The 14956-nt window shown below is 42.3% G+C and overlaps 1 protein-coding gene across 10 annotated transcripts in view; it reads right to left on the bottom strand.

The window, feature by feature from the left end:
* Positions 1 to 14956, bottom strand: part of LOC106582844 (band 4.1-like protein 1) — a 102607-nt gene that overhangs the window by 58346 nt on the left and 29305 nt on the right. The window contains exon 1 of one of the 10 annotated variants that reach the window (XM_014166348.3): positions 5669 to 5777. The exons of the other annotated variants lie outside the window; for them this stretch is intronic. The gene's annotated coding sequence lies outside the window, so the exon portion shown is untranslated. Of the gene's footprint in view, positions 1 to 5668; positions 5778 to 14956 lie in introns of those variants that run through there. 10 annotated transcript variants of the gene reach the window in all.

The following is a 14956-nucleotide window of genomic DNA, read 5'->3' as shown; positions in this document are numbered from 1 at the left end:
CACATGAACCAATGAACAGGCACCATGAGGCCTGAGGGCTAGGAGGAGAACAGAGCATAAACACATGATGACAAGAGAGGGCTTGCTAGCATCTCTACACACAGCACTGTATGGAACAGTAAGATACTAAAATACTGTATAGGTGTAATCCTAGTAAAGACATGCAATAACTGTCACGACTCCTACCGAAGGTAGCTCCCCTTTCCTGCTCGGGTGGTGCTTGGCGATCGTCGTCAGCGGCCTACTAGCTGCCACTGATTCCCTTTTTTCCCACTTTCTGTTTATTGGTTTCACCTGTTTTGTGTTGGGCTGATTAGTCAGGTTATTTTAGCCAGTAGGCCCGCCTGCTCTGTGTGCGGGATTGTTTGTGTGTTGCTACTGTGCACGCTTGTGTCTGACGTGTTTTCGGTCGTGGGTTTTCTCCGGACTGTTTCAGTCCCCAGTGTTTGGGGCATTTGTGTTGTGTGCGCCCTGTAGTTTCGTGGGGTGGCTTATGTTCGCTGTGTGTGCAGATAAAGCACTACCCTGTACTCTCTGCTTCCTGCACCTGACTTCGCACCCACTACACCCAGAGCCTTACAATAACAAGCACAATGTGTTGGCATCTTTAATGTTGTGGCCCGTGTGCTTTCTGTCTTCCGTGCCCTGCTAGTCTAATTGAACCTTTAATAATTTAGTACACAGTACGTTATCTTTATTTCCCCAAAATGTATTATCATTATTCAAATCCAGGCTATTAAGAGATGATTATCATGAACTCAAATCTAGTCCAACTATGGATATTTGTAGAGACTGTTCCTTTAAGTTCCGCTTTAAAAAGTGCTACTTTAAATTAGCACTGAGAATAATGAATAGAAGTGCTGACATTTGCTCTTTTTTTAAAAAATATGGTCACATTAATTAAATGAGTCCCTTCTCTGTTCTCTTCCACTTCAATGCCTTAACAATTTTTTGGCAAGGAATCAGTTTTCCTCACCTCATTCAATATATTTTGTCTAGCTCACAATATCCTTTAACAAAAATACAATAACAGCCCAGGGACAAACCTGGTTGAAATGACATCAACTCAACCAGAAACTGGTTGTCGTTACGAGCAGGACACAACTGAGTTGCACTCATAACCAACATTATTGTCAGATTCTGCCTGGCCCATTGCCTCTATAACGCCCCAGCTAATAATAATATAAATAACATATGCCATTTAGCAGACGCTTTTATGTACGGTTGGTCCTGGGAATCTAACCCACTATCTTGGCTTTGCAAGCACCTAGCTCTACCAACTGAGGTACAGAGGACCATTAATGAGACTGTCAGTACGGGTGCACTTCCCAAAAATCCTACAGTCCATTCTCTGCCCTACAGCTATCATCTACAGTTGAAGTCAGAAGTTTACATACACTTAGGTTGGAGTCATTAAAACTCATTTTTCAACCACTACACAAATTTCATGTTAACAAACTATAGTTTTGGCAAGTCGATTAAGACATCTACTTTGTGCATGACACAAGTAATTTTTCCAACAATTGTTTACAGACAGATTATTTCACGTATAATTCACTGTATCACAATTCCAGTGGGTCAGAAGTTTACATACACTCAGTTGACTGTGCCTTTAAACAGCTTGGAAAATTCCAGAAAATTATGTCATGGGTTTAGAAGCTTCTGATAGGCTAATTGACATAATTTGAGTCAATTGGAGGTGTACCTGTGGATGTATTTCAAGGCCTACCTTCAAACTCAGGCCTACCTTCAAGGCCTACCTTCAAACCTCTTTGCTTGACATCATGGGAAATCAAAAGTAATCAGCCAAGACCTCAGAAAAAAAATTGTAGACCTCCACAAGTCTGGAGATAGCACGTTCATCTCTACAAACAATAGTACGCAAGTATAAACAACATGGGCCACGCAGCCGTCATACCGCTCAAGGAGGAGACGCGTTCTGTCTCCTAGAGATGAACGTACTTTGTTGCGAAAAGTGCAAATCAATCCCAGAATAACAGCAAAGGACCTTGTGAAGATGCTGGAGGAAACAGGTACAAAAGTATCTATATCCACAGTAAAACGAGTCCTATATCGAGATAACCTGAAAGGCCACTCCGCAAGGAAGAAGCCACTGCGCCAAAACCACCATAAAAAAGCCAGACTACGGTTTGCAACTGCACATGGGGACAAAGATCGTACTTTTTGGAGAAATGTCCTCTGGTCTGATGAAACAAAAATAGAATTGTTTAGCCATAATGACCATCGTTATGTTTGGAGGGAAAAGGGGGAGGCTTGCAAGCCGAAGAACACCATCCCAACCGTGAAGCACGGGGGTGGTAGCATCATGTTGTGGGGGTGCTTTGCTGCAGGAGGGACTGGTGCTTTTCACAAAATAGATGGCATCATGAGGCAGGACAATTATGTGGATATATTGAAGCAACATCTCAAGACATCAGTCAGGAAGCTAAAGCTTGGTCGCAAAAGGGTCTTCCAAATGGACAATGACCCCAAGCATACTTCCAAAGTTGTGGCCAAATGGCTTAAGGACAACAAAGTCAAGGTATTGGAGTGGCCATCACAAAGCCCTGACCTCAATCCCATAGAAGATTTGTGGGCAGAACTGAAAATGTGTGTGCGAGCAAGGACGCCTACAAACCTGACTCAGTTACACCAGCTCTGTCAGGAGGAATGGGCCAAAATGCACCCAACATTTTTTGTGGGAAACTTGTGGAAGGCTACGTGAAACGTTTGACCCAAATTAAACAAATTAAACAATTTAAAGGCAATGCTACCAAATACTAATTGAGTGTATGTAAACTTCTGACTCACTGGGAATGTGATGAAAGAAATAAAAGCTGAAATAAATCATTCTCTCTACTATTATTCTGACATTTCACATTCTTTAAATAAAGTGGTGATCCTAACTGACCTAAGACAGGGAATTTTTACTAGGATTAAATGTCAGGAATTGTGAATAACTGAGTTTAAATGTATTTGGCTAAGGTTTATGTAAACTTCCGACTTCAACTGTACATGAAGCAATTTCCTGTGTCCGATAAGTGCTGATAAAGAACATACAGGTTGGGGCAGTTTAGACAACATGGTTAGTTAAAGTGCCTCCCAGTCTTCTTGTGTAGTACTTACATATCTAGATAACATTGTAATTAAATGAGCTGAAGCCACTTTACCAACCACTCTACAAGACAAACAGGAATGACATTTGGCAGTTAGGCTGCCTGTCTATCAAGCTGACATACCATCTTAGTCAACAATTTCAAATTACCTACTGCAACACTGAAACAAAAGGAACCATTCATTTCCTTTCCAGTTCACGTGGGCTCCCGAGTGGCACAGCAGTCTAAGGCACTGCATCTCAGTGCCAGAGGTGTCACTACAGACCCTGGTTCGATTCCAGGCTGTATCACAACTGGCCATGATTTGGAGTCCTGTAGGGCGGTGCACAATTGTCCCAGAAGGGGGTGACAGAAATGACCTTTTAACTGTGATTTATTTACCTTAATTGACCCCAAACCTGCTGGAAATGATGGTCCTACTGCCTACAATATATTAGTTTCTATGCTAATATATTGCATAATCCATGTCCTTGAGAAAGCTAATGATGTGTGCCTAGGAGTAGCTGTTCATGTTGGGTATAACACTGTATGATAGTCAAAAGAGAATGAGTGCTAACACGTTCCAGTAGTGGGAAGGGCGTAGCACCGTTTAGACTAGAGAAGCTATCTCTCATACCAGAGCTGCTGCCGCTGCTGGTGACATGTGGTCACCAAGACGGCTTTTCCAATTTCCTTTCACCCCTAGAAGATGTAGTGGGAGCCTAAATCAAGCTGAAAATGGTGGGTGTCAGAAGCCTCACTGGCCGGCTTAAGTTATAGCAACGTGTTTTTACTGTATTTATCTCAGGGGATCAAGACGGATCAGGGGCGATACACAGGAGTTGTTGTGGGATTGCTGGAGAACCCTAGAGCATATCGGCTCAAACATCAGAGAAGGCTGGGGAATTTAGTTAAAGCTGGAATCCTTAATTAGTGAAACTGCCATTTGGGATGTTACAACAAAAAAGTTACTGCTAACAACAAACTCGTGTTTTTTTTTTTTCGGTCGGACATCATTGCACATGCAATAGGACAGCAGAATATGCACTGCACATTTCTTTACTACGCTTCCGAAAGCTTCTCTCCTCCGTTTTCATCAACAAAACAGTAACAATGGTGCTGGGGCAGACAATGGCACTTTTCCCTAATGCGAATTTGATCAATGTAGTGTTGGCATCATTAATCATAGCAACACAGCCTTATCATATGAAACGAAATTAGAGAGGACAGTGTTATTCACCTGACTTCGTTTTAGTAATATTACTTTTATGTAGACAACAATTCTACTGATCATGGTTGTTTGTAAGGGGAGGCATTAACTAAATAAATAGTTTCTGATAAAGATATTAAAGTATCTGATGATTTTCTATGACAGTAATATAACTTTTTGCAGAACACCGCCTTCAACACCGCAAATCAATCACCTTGTGCCACAGTTAATGCGTACACATTTGCATTGGTGCCCCTCAGAATGACAGTGCAGTATGCTCTGAATAGGAAATGTGCAGTGCAGACACATGGGTCCGTTGGGACGGTTGGTATAGGAGTGCCATCTAGGCACAAACTGAGTGGCATCCTTCTGCTGCCCAGAGGCAGCTGGCTCCTGCCAGTACACCATGGCCTGCTGTCACACCACACCGTCTAGCAGAAACCTGGAGTGGGCGAGCTGCATTTCCTATGCTCTGTGTGGAGTAATACAGAGCTCACAGAAGGACAGGATAAATGGGTTGCTGGTTCAGTGGATGTTGCTGGCCTAGAGCTCTTTCTAGCTGGCCACAGCAACACAAAGAGTCATCCAGAATACAGACAAAGCAACAGCAGGACAGTGGTGCTGAGTGTGTGTGTGTGTGTGTGTGTGTGTGTGTGTGTGTGTGTGTGTGTGTGTGTGTGTGTGTGTGTGTGTGTGTGTGTGTGTGTGTGTGTGTGTGTGTGTGTGTGTGTGTGTGTGTGTGTGTGTGTGTGTGTGTGTTTCAATACAGCCACAGCATTGCATTGAACACCCACGGAGAGCACCCTCGTGAAAAAAATATTTTAGATTACTACTCATCACTACTACACAAGATTTACACAAAACCTACTGGTTTTACTACTTGATTGCTTTTGAGATGTGTAGTAAACCAGTGGTGATTTATGTAGTAATGAATTGGGGTGTTTCACTACTGGTGAACACTACATATTTCCTACTCAAATCATTACATAATTCTCCCTTAAATGATTACTATATAACTACTTAAAACCTACACAATTCCTACACGTTCAGTATTGAATTATGACAATGCCTACACATTATTGCTGTATGCCTACTCAATTCCTATTGAATTACTATTGCCATCTGTGTGTGTAGTGTTGTCCTTTATTATTTCCTACAAAAACCCTTTTGAATTACTATTGAAAACATTTACTAATGCTTGTCTATTCAAAATCACTATTGACATCTCGTTTTACTACTGTGTCACTACTAGACTAGTGCACATGTTATTTCCTCAAGTTTCAAACTTCAGTTATATCATCTAACAAGTAATAAGCTTATACAAACATAATTGCCTTTTTTTTAAATTAAAATACATATTTACACTTTTGTAAATCCATTTAAGGCCTCGTCTTCATTCAACTTTGACTTAACCTTCAGATCTTCTTTTTTGTTGCAGCCACATTTCTCCACCACGTGACCTTTTAGAAAATAAAGCCAAGGACAAGAGACAATCAACTGTTACTCTTACCAACAATGGCCTCCAGTCTTCTTATGTCAAGGGCCTCCTTGGCAACAGGTCAAAATAGGTAAGTAGAATGGGTAAGTATATATGAACATACATTTGCATAAAAACACACATGCTTATTAGCTAGCATGACGAAAACAGAGGGTACATAGCTACATTTCAATGGGGCTAGCAAAGAGCTAGGCTAAACTCAATACATCTCTATGAAAATGGCTAACGGCTAACACCACTTTAGCTAGCAATCTTTTTGATGTGATAAAAACGTATATAAATGGTTAAACAACGACATGAAAGTATTCATAAACCTTAAAGGAAAGTTAAACTTTCAGATGGGCCAGCATAAGGGCTAATAAAGACAGGATGATGATGGATGGAAGATAATTACAGTCAGGATTGTCAAATTCTTATTTACAATGACGGCTTACCCCGGCAAAAACCTGGACGACACTGGGCCAATTGTGCGCCGCCATATGGGACTCCTAATCATGGCCGGATGTGATACAGCCTGAATGAATCAAAAACAGTAGCTAGCTAACAACCTCTACTTCCTGTTTTGACCTCTTCTGCTGTTGTGAAAAGCTAGTGTAGTCTGGCTGTAGTGTTGACTACTTATTTACTACCGACATCAAGTATAAAAAATCTCTACCTGATTACACCTTGAAACACTACGGTTTTCCTACTAAACACTATAAAACTCTACTTGTGAATGTTGAGTAGAGCCTAAACTACACATTCACTACACAATCCCTACATAGTCACTAGTGCACAAATAGTTTTTGTGTAGTAAGGGCAGGCAACACACTCCAAATACAGTGCCCTCCATAATTATTGGGAAGTGAAGCATTTATACTCCAAAAGTTTGGATTTGAAATCAAACAACAACTATGAGCTTAAAGTGCAGACTGACAGCTTTAAATCGTTTAGAAATTAAAGTACTTTTTGTACATAGTCCCCCAATTTTTGTCTGTCTCACTCGGCATTGTTCATGATGCCTACAGGATTATCCGTAATCATGGTTGTATCCACATTAATGTAGAAGTGTTCATTTACAATAAAAGTGACTCCAAAATGACACAATACATTATTTAACATTCATTTCTATTGGGCACAAAAGAATCTGAAACACAACCAAAACAAACAGCAAATGCATCCAACAAATTTGTAGTCACAAGCTTGATGTAGTCATTGCGTGCTATAAATATGGTACCAAATACATCACTTTTTAAATACACAAGTGAATTTGTCCCAAATACTTTTGCTAACCTAAAATGGGGTGCTTATCTCCAAAGTGTGCTGTAATTTCTAAACGGTATGTATGAAAATACCCTGAAATTAAAGTTGACAGTCTGCACTTTAATCTGATAGTCATTGTTGGACTTCAAATCCAAACTTTTGGAGTATATAGCCAAAAGAAGAAAAAATGCTTCACTGTCCCAATAATTACAGAGTGCACTGTATATTTTGGAAAGGTTCCTCATGACATTCCCTGATACCAGTTACCAAAATTATAGAATGTATCTGATATGCCCATCTACAGCCATTCTTCCACCAGTATGAAAAATACTGCAGGGTACTGTGGGTGAGGAACTTCACGCTGGCTGACATAACCAGAGCATGGTGAGGAGGGGAGGAAAGGAGAAGAAGAGACGAGAGGAGGCAGGAGACTATGGCATGGGAGATAGTGCTCAACAATTCTTGCATCAAATCACAAGATTAAGCTATGACCAGGAAATGATCCCTCAAATACTATGACAACAGAGCCTGAAGCAGTAATCAGCTACAGACACACACACACACACACACACACACACACACACACACACACACACACACACACACACACACACACACACACACACACACACACACACACACACACACACACACACCGCACACAAACAAACAAAGGAACACCACACACAGCCCTTTTGGAGCAGGTGCCCTACTGCTCACTGCTCAGGCAGGCCGAGGGTGGCACAGGGCCATGCCATATGGGCATCTTTGTGGGGGGGGCTGCATACGGACGGTACAAAGTCTGCAGTACAGCGGGAAGGAGCTGGTCTCTGGGCTGAGGAAGGAACCAACCTGTCCACTGGACCAAATAAAAACTCGGTGATACTGGATGGATGGATGTGTCCCCAGATCTCAGACTCACATTCACTGAGTACACAACTGATTTATTAGAAGAGTCCACTCCAACCCTGTGAGAGTCATTCTAATACTCTGCATGTTTTGCAGATGCTGCTTCTCTGTGGTGGGTGTGATGAGGACAGAGACACTGGGCATGGGTGGAAGTAGGTATGGTGCTGCTGCTTAAGCTTGAGGCCCTTTCTGATCTGATAGGACTGGAATAATAAGCAGTTAGCTATCTGTTGACGGCTCCATTACAGCAAGCAGCCGATAAAGCAGAGGCACATCTCTGCAGCTGCACCACATCACCCCACCGCAAATAATAACAGTGAAGCTCTTTGGGGTGACATTGTAATGATCATGTGCTGCTCAAATCTCTTTGAAAGTAAAGTAGGGTTAAAGATGAATCATCTCTGCGCTCTGGGACCTATATCACCATAAGGAATCATTCACACACATGACCGAACAAGATCAGACATATGTTATAGACATACAGTACCAGTCAAAAGTTGACACATCTACTCATTCAAGGGTTTCTCTTTATTTTTGCCATTTTCTAAATTGTAGAATAATAGTGAAGACATCACAACTGTGAAATAACACATATGGAATCGTGTAGTAACCAAAAAAGTGTTAAACAAATCAAAATATATTTTATTTAGTAGCCACACTTTGTAGCCACCCTTTGCCTTGATGACCGCTTTGCACACTCTTGGCATTCTCTCAACCAGCTTCATGAGGTAGTCGCCTGGAATGCATTTAATTAACAGGTGTGCCTTGTTAAAAGTTAATTTGTGCAATTTCTTTCCATCTTAATGCATTTAAGCCAATCAGTTGTGTTGTGACAAGGTAGGGGTGGTATACAGAAGATAGCCCTATTTGGTAAAAGACCAAGTCCCTATTATGGCAAGAAAAGCTCAAATAATCAAAGAGAAACGACAGTCCATCATTACTTTAAGACATGAAGGTCAGTCAATACAGAACATTTCAAGAACTTGGAAAGTTTCTTCAAGTGCAGTCGCAAAAACCATCAAGCGCTATGATGAAACTTGCTCTCATGACGACCGCGACAGGAAAGGAAGACCCAGAGTTACATCTACTGCAGAGGATAAGTTCATTAGAGTTACCTGCCTCAGATATTGCAGTCCAAGTAAATGCTTCACAGAGGTCAAGTAACAGACACATCAACATCAACTGTTCAGAGGAGACTGCGTGAATCAGGCCTTCATGGTCAAATTGATGCAAAGAAACCACTACTAAAGGACATCAATAAGAAGAAGAGACTTGTTTTGGCCAAGAAACACAAGCAATGGAGATTAGACCGGTGGAAATCTGTCCTTTGGTCTGATGAGTCCAAATTTGAGATTTTTGACTCACTGTGTCTTTGTGAGACGCAGAGTAGGTAAATGGATGATCTCCGCATGTGTGGTTCCCACCATGAAGCATTGAGGAGGAGGTGTGATGGTGTGGGGGTGCTTTGCTGGTGACACTGTTTGATGATTTATTTAGAATTCAAGGCACGCTTACCCAGCATGGCTACAACATTCTTCAGCGATACACCATCCCATCTGGTTTGCGCTTAGTTGGACTATCATTTGTTTTTCAACAGAACAATGACCCAACACACCTCCAGGCTGTGTTAGGGCTATTTGACCAAGAAGGAGAGTGATGGAGTGCTGCATCAGATGACCTGGCCTCCACAATCACCCGACCTCAACAAAATTGAGATGGTTTGGGATGAGTTGGACCGCAGAGTGAAGGAAAAGCAGCCAACAAGTGCTCAGTTATTGTGGGAACTCCTTCAAGACTGATGGAAAGCATTCCAGGTGAAGCTGGTTGAGAGAACGTCAAGAGTGTGCAAAGCTGTCAAGGCAAAGGGTGGCTACTTTGAAGAATCTAAAATATATTTCGATTTATTTAACTCTTTTTGGTTACTACATGATTCCATATGTGTTATTTCATAGTTTTGATGTCTTCACTATTATTCTTCAATGTAGATATTTGTAAAAATAAAGAAAAACCCTTAATTGAGTAGGTGTCCAAACTTTTGACTGGTACTGTACATCTGTGTCACCATTCCCACAGGGTGTAGAAGTGATACCTCAGGGAGAAGCAGCTGAATCCAATGAGACATAACAGATAAGCAAACGCTCAGTTCCACCAGAAACAAAGTTTATTAACTCAGACCTGGGGATCATTGATTGAAACACATCCAGATAAATGCTTACTGACTGTATTTTTTCTCCTAGATGAGATTTGCCACACCACACTGTTTGTTTCATCCATCTCTCACTTCCACAAACTGTCTTCCACTCCTCTCACCCTTCTCTAACTCCTGAAGGAACCTGGTTAACCAATCTCTGCAGCCCCAGGCACTATGTGACATCTGCTCTGCAATCTGTGAGTGGAATCAAGCGTTTATGACACAAGGTCACTCTGCCACAGAAACAAGTCGGAGGGAAGGAGCCACACACATACACCTACATCCTGTCCTTGACTCACAGATTATAGGTGGACGTGTTCATTGAAAATTGTATTTAAATTAAATGGACTAATTCAGCTTTAAGGATGTGTTAAATTGAAGTCATATTGTACTGTATGCAAGGTTGGGAAGTAACAGATTACATGTAAAACGGTAACTGTAATCCGTTACGTTACCAGTAAAAATATTGTAATCAGATTAGATACTTTTAAAAAACTAGGTGATTACTTTGTGGATTACTTTTAAATTAAGAAAGGATGTTTGCTGGAAAAAATCTTTGACACTTCTGTTTTCTCAATGACATTTAAATCAGCAATGAAAAAAAGGCACAAGATTAAGTTTGTTCCACCTGAGCGAGTCTGACTAGAAGTCAGAGACCACTATAATGACACCAAATGTGTTTGATGGATCGCGGGGAAAGAGCAGGAATAGGCTTCTGTGGGCTATAACACTGCTGCTCTCTCCTTTAGCTATTTGCACCTTATGTTGTGTGGTTGTTGTGGATGGCTGTTCACAAATCTAAATGTGTATTTGAACCCAATAATGGTTGAATTCAAGAAGTTTAAACTGCCTATCAAACATTGTTTTTGAAACCAGTGGACAGCCAGTGAAAAATGCAATCTTGCAACAGCTGCACAGTGCAGATTCCAGCCTATGGAATAAAAGTGGGGCTTTTATTGCTCAGTCTAATTCATGCTGATACATTTTTTTTAAACACAGGCCTAATGGACAGATGCTCAAACTCAAACACTTTTGATAGACTTAAAGGGGCAATCTGTAGTTGGTACATCCATTTCTGGATTTATAGATTATAACATGCATATTTTTTGGGTTCTCACAGTTGAACTAAGCTCATGAGGCATTTATAAGTTATATTCTTCAACAGACAATGGATCTTGAAGAATATAACTTATAAATGCCTCATGAGCTTAGTTCAACTGTCACACTCCATGAAAACTCAAAATATCAGCTTCTTTTTCTCTAATGTTTGTAAACATTGTGAATGCAAACAAACCCTGTATAGCCTCATAGCATGGTTAAAACAATAATTTTGATATCATGGATAGTCAGTCCTTGCATCCATAGCTCTGTCTATTAACCTGAGAGTGGTTACATTTCTCCAGGCCCATCCCTCAGCTTTTTACCAAAACAGAGGCGGGGCAAACGTTTTGTTATTGTTTCATCTGTGGATGTCACGGTTGTCGAAAGGAGCGGACCAAAGTGCAGCGTGGTATTTTTTATTATAATCCGCGATCGGAATTGTTTTTATTTTGGGTGCCAGCGCACATCTTTCAATCAAATGCAAATTGCTACGTGTTCTAAATAGCTCAACTGGCTAGTTTGCCTGTCTGTAAAGAGAAGGGTGGGCTGTACGTTGATCATGCTGCTCTGATTGGTCCGCTCGCTTTGCTTCAATTTCACCCAACCACTTCTCCTTGCATGTTTCGGTCTGATCATTTCTTGATGCTGCCTTCTGCCTGCTACTATTGTCAACCAAATGGGTTAGACGTTTGCGTAAGCTCTCAAAGTGCATAGTATCTAACAAGCAGGGCGAGGGTAGGGAGAAAAGATGAAACGTTGATTCTGACTGAGTGACAGCAAACTGCGTGCTGCAAATTGAGGACACAGACACACACACACACCCTCCGTGCTGCTCCTAATCTGAATCTTGTTTGGTCTATAGACGTGCAAAATCTATTTAGGCATATTAAAACACTTCTGTGTTTTCCGATCACGAGTATCATCCGATCCGACTATCAACTGCCAATTATGGTTACATATCCGATGGCATTGAGGAGTACACCATATCAGTCACTGGCTTCATCGATGACGTTGTCCCCACAGTAACCCGGAAGCTTATAAGAAAACCCGCTATGCCCTCCGACGAACCATCAAACAGGCAAAGCATCAATACAGGACTAAGATCGAATCGTACTACACCGGCTCCGACGCTTGTCGGATGTGGCAGGGGCTGGCAAACTATTACAGACTACAAAGGGAAGCACAGCTGAGAGCTGCCCAGTGACACGAGCCTACCAGACGAGCTAAATTACTTCTATGCTCGCTTCGAGGCAAGTAACACTGAAACATTCATGAGAGCACCAGTTGTTCTGGACGACTGTGTGATCACGCTCGCCGCAGCTGATGTGAGTAAGACCTTTAAACAGGTCAACATTCACAAGGCCGCAGGGCCAGACGGATTACAAGGACGTGTACTCCGAGCATGCACTGACCAACTGGCAAGTGTAATCACTGACATTTTCAACCTCTCCCTGTCAGAGTCTTAATACAAGCATGTTTCAAGCAGACCACTCTGTGCCCAAGCACACTAAGATAACCTGCCTGAATAAACTGGTCATCTCGGTATACCCGTTGCAAGACCCACTGGTTGTTGCTTATTTATTAAACTTTCTTAGGCCTGACTCCCCCTATCTGAGACATACAACACCCGTTCTGCCAGTCACATTCTGTTAAATGTCCCCAAAGCACACACATCTCTGGGTCACTCGTCTGTTCAGTTCGCTGCAGCTAGCGACTGGAACGAGATGCAACAAACACTCAAACTGGACCGTTTTATCTCCATCTCTTCATTCAAACACTCAATCATGGACACTCTTACTGGCAGTTGTGGCTGCTTTGAGTGATGTATTGTTGTCTCTACCTTCTTGCCCTTTGTTCCCAACAATGTTTGTACCGTGTTTTGTGCTGCTACCATTTTGTGTTTCTACCATGGTGTTGTCATGTTGCTACCATGCTGTGTTGTAATGTGTTGCTGCCATGCTATGTTGTCGTCTTAGGTCTTTTTATGTGGTGTTGTGTGGTCTCTTGTCGTGATGTGTGTTTTGTCCTATATTTTTAATCCCAGCCCCCATCCCCGCAGGATGCCTTTTGGTAGGCCGTCATTGTAAAGAATTTGTTCTTGACTGACTTGCCTAGTTAAATAAATTACTACCGACCCATATCACTCATGTCTGTAGCCATGAAGTGCTTTGAAAGTCTGGTCATGGCTCACAACAACATTATCCCAGAAATCTTAGACCCACTCCAATTTGCATAATGCCCCAACAGATCCACAGATGATGCAATCTCTATTGCACTCCACACTGCCCTTTCCCACCTGGACAAAGGGAACACCTATGTGAGAATGCTATTCATTGACTACAGCTCAGCATTCAACACCATAGCGCCTTCAAAGCTCATCACTAAGCTAAGGACCCTGGTACTAAACACCTCCCTCTGCAACTGGATCCTGGACTTCCTGACAGGCTGCCCCCAGGTGGTAAGGGTAGGTAACAACACATCCGCCACGCTGATCCTTAATACGGGGGCCCCTCAGGGGTGTGTGCTCGTTCCGTCCTGTACTCCCTGTTCACTCATGACAGCACGGCCAGGCACGACTCCAACACCATCATTAAGTTTGCCGATGATACAACAGCGGTAGGCCTGATCAACAACGACGAGACAGCATATAGGGAGGAGGTCAGAGACCTGGCCATATGGTGCCAGGACAACAACCTCTCCCTCAACGTGATCAAGACTAAGGAGATGATTGTGAACTACAGGAAAAGGAGGACCGAGCACGCCCCCATTCTCATCGACGGGGCTGTAGTGGAGCAGATTGAGAGCTTCAAGTTGCTTGGTGTCCACATCACCAACAAACTAACATGGCCCAAGCACACCAAGACAGTTGTGAAGAGAGCATGACAAAACCTATTCCCCCTCAGGAGACTGAAAAGATTTGGCATGGGTCCTCAGATCCTCAAAAGGTTCAACAGCTTTACCATGGTTGCATCACTGCCTGGTATGGCAACTGCTCGGCCTCCGACCGCAAGGCACTACAGAGGGTAGCGCATACGGCCCAGCACAACACTGGGGCCAAGCTTCCTGCCATTCAGGACCAGGCGGTGTCAGAGGAAGGCTCTAAAAATTGTCAAAGACTCCAACCACCCTAGTCATAGACTGTTCTCTCTGCTACCACATGGCAAGCGGTACTGGAGCACCAAGTCTAGGTCCAAGAGGCTTCTAAACAGCTTCTATCCCCAAGCCATAAGACTACTGAACATCTAATCAAATGGCTACTCAGACTACTTCCATTGCCCCCTCCCCTCTTTTACACTGTTATTATCTATGCATAAATCACTTTAATAACTCTACCCACATGAATATATTACCTCAATTACCTTGACTAACCAGTGCCACTACACATTGACTCTGTACAGGTACCCCTATATATAGCCTCACAATTGTTATTTTACTGCTGCTCTTTAATAATTTGTTACTTAATTTCTTTTTTTAGGTATTTTTCTTAAAACTGCATTGTTGGTTAAGGGCTTGTAAGTAAGCATTTCACTGTAAGGTCTACACCTGTTGTATTCGGCCCATGTTACATATACATTTTGCTTTGATTTGAAGTACGACTATAGTCAGGTCGGCACACCCCTAGTATAGTGATGTAGCATGGAAAGCCATGGACGTTTCTGAGGACTCATGCTGGATCAAGTCTTTGTATTTCACAGCTAACAGGCATGCTT

This window comes from Salmo salar, chromosome 22 (assembly GCF_965601325.2).
Source record: "Salmo salar chromosome 22, fSalSal1, whole genome shotgun sequence".
In the NCBI taxonomy this organism is placed as follows: Eukaryota; Metazoa; Chordata; class Actinopteri; order Salmoniformes; family Salmonidae; genus Salmo; species Salmo salar.
Note: the sequence above shows the minus strand (reverse complement) of the source record. Positions and strands in the feature narration are given on the sequence as shown.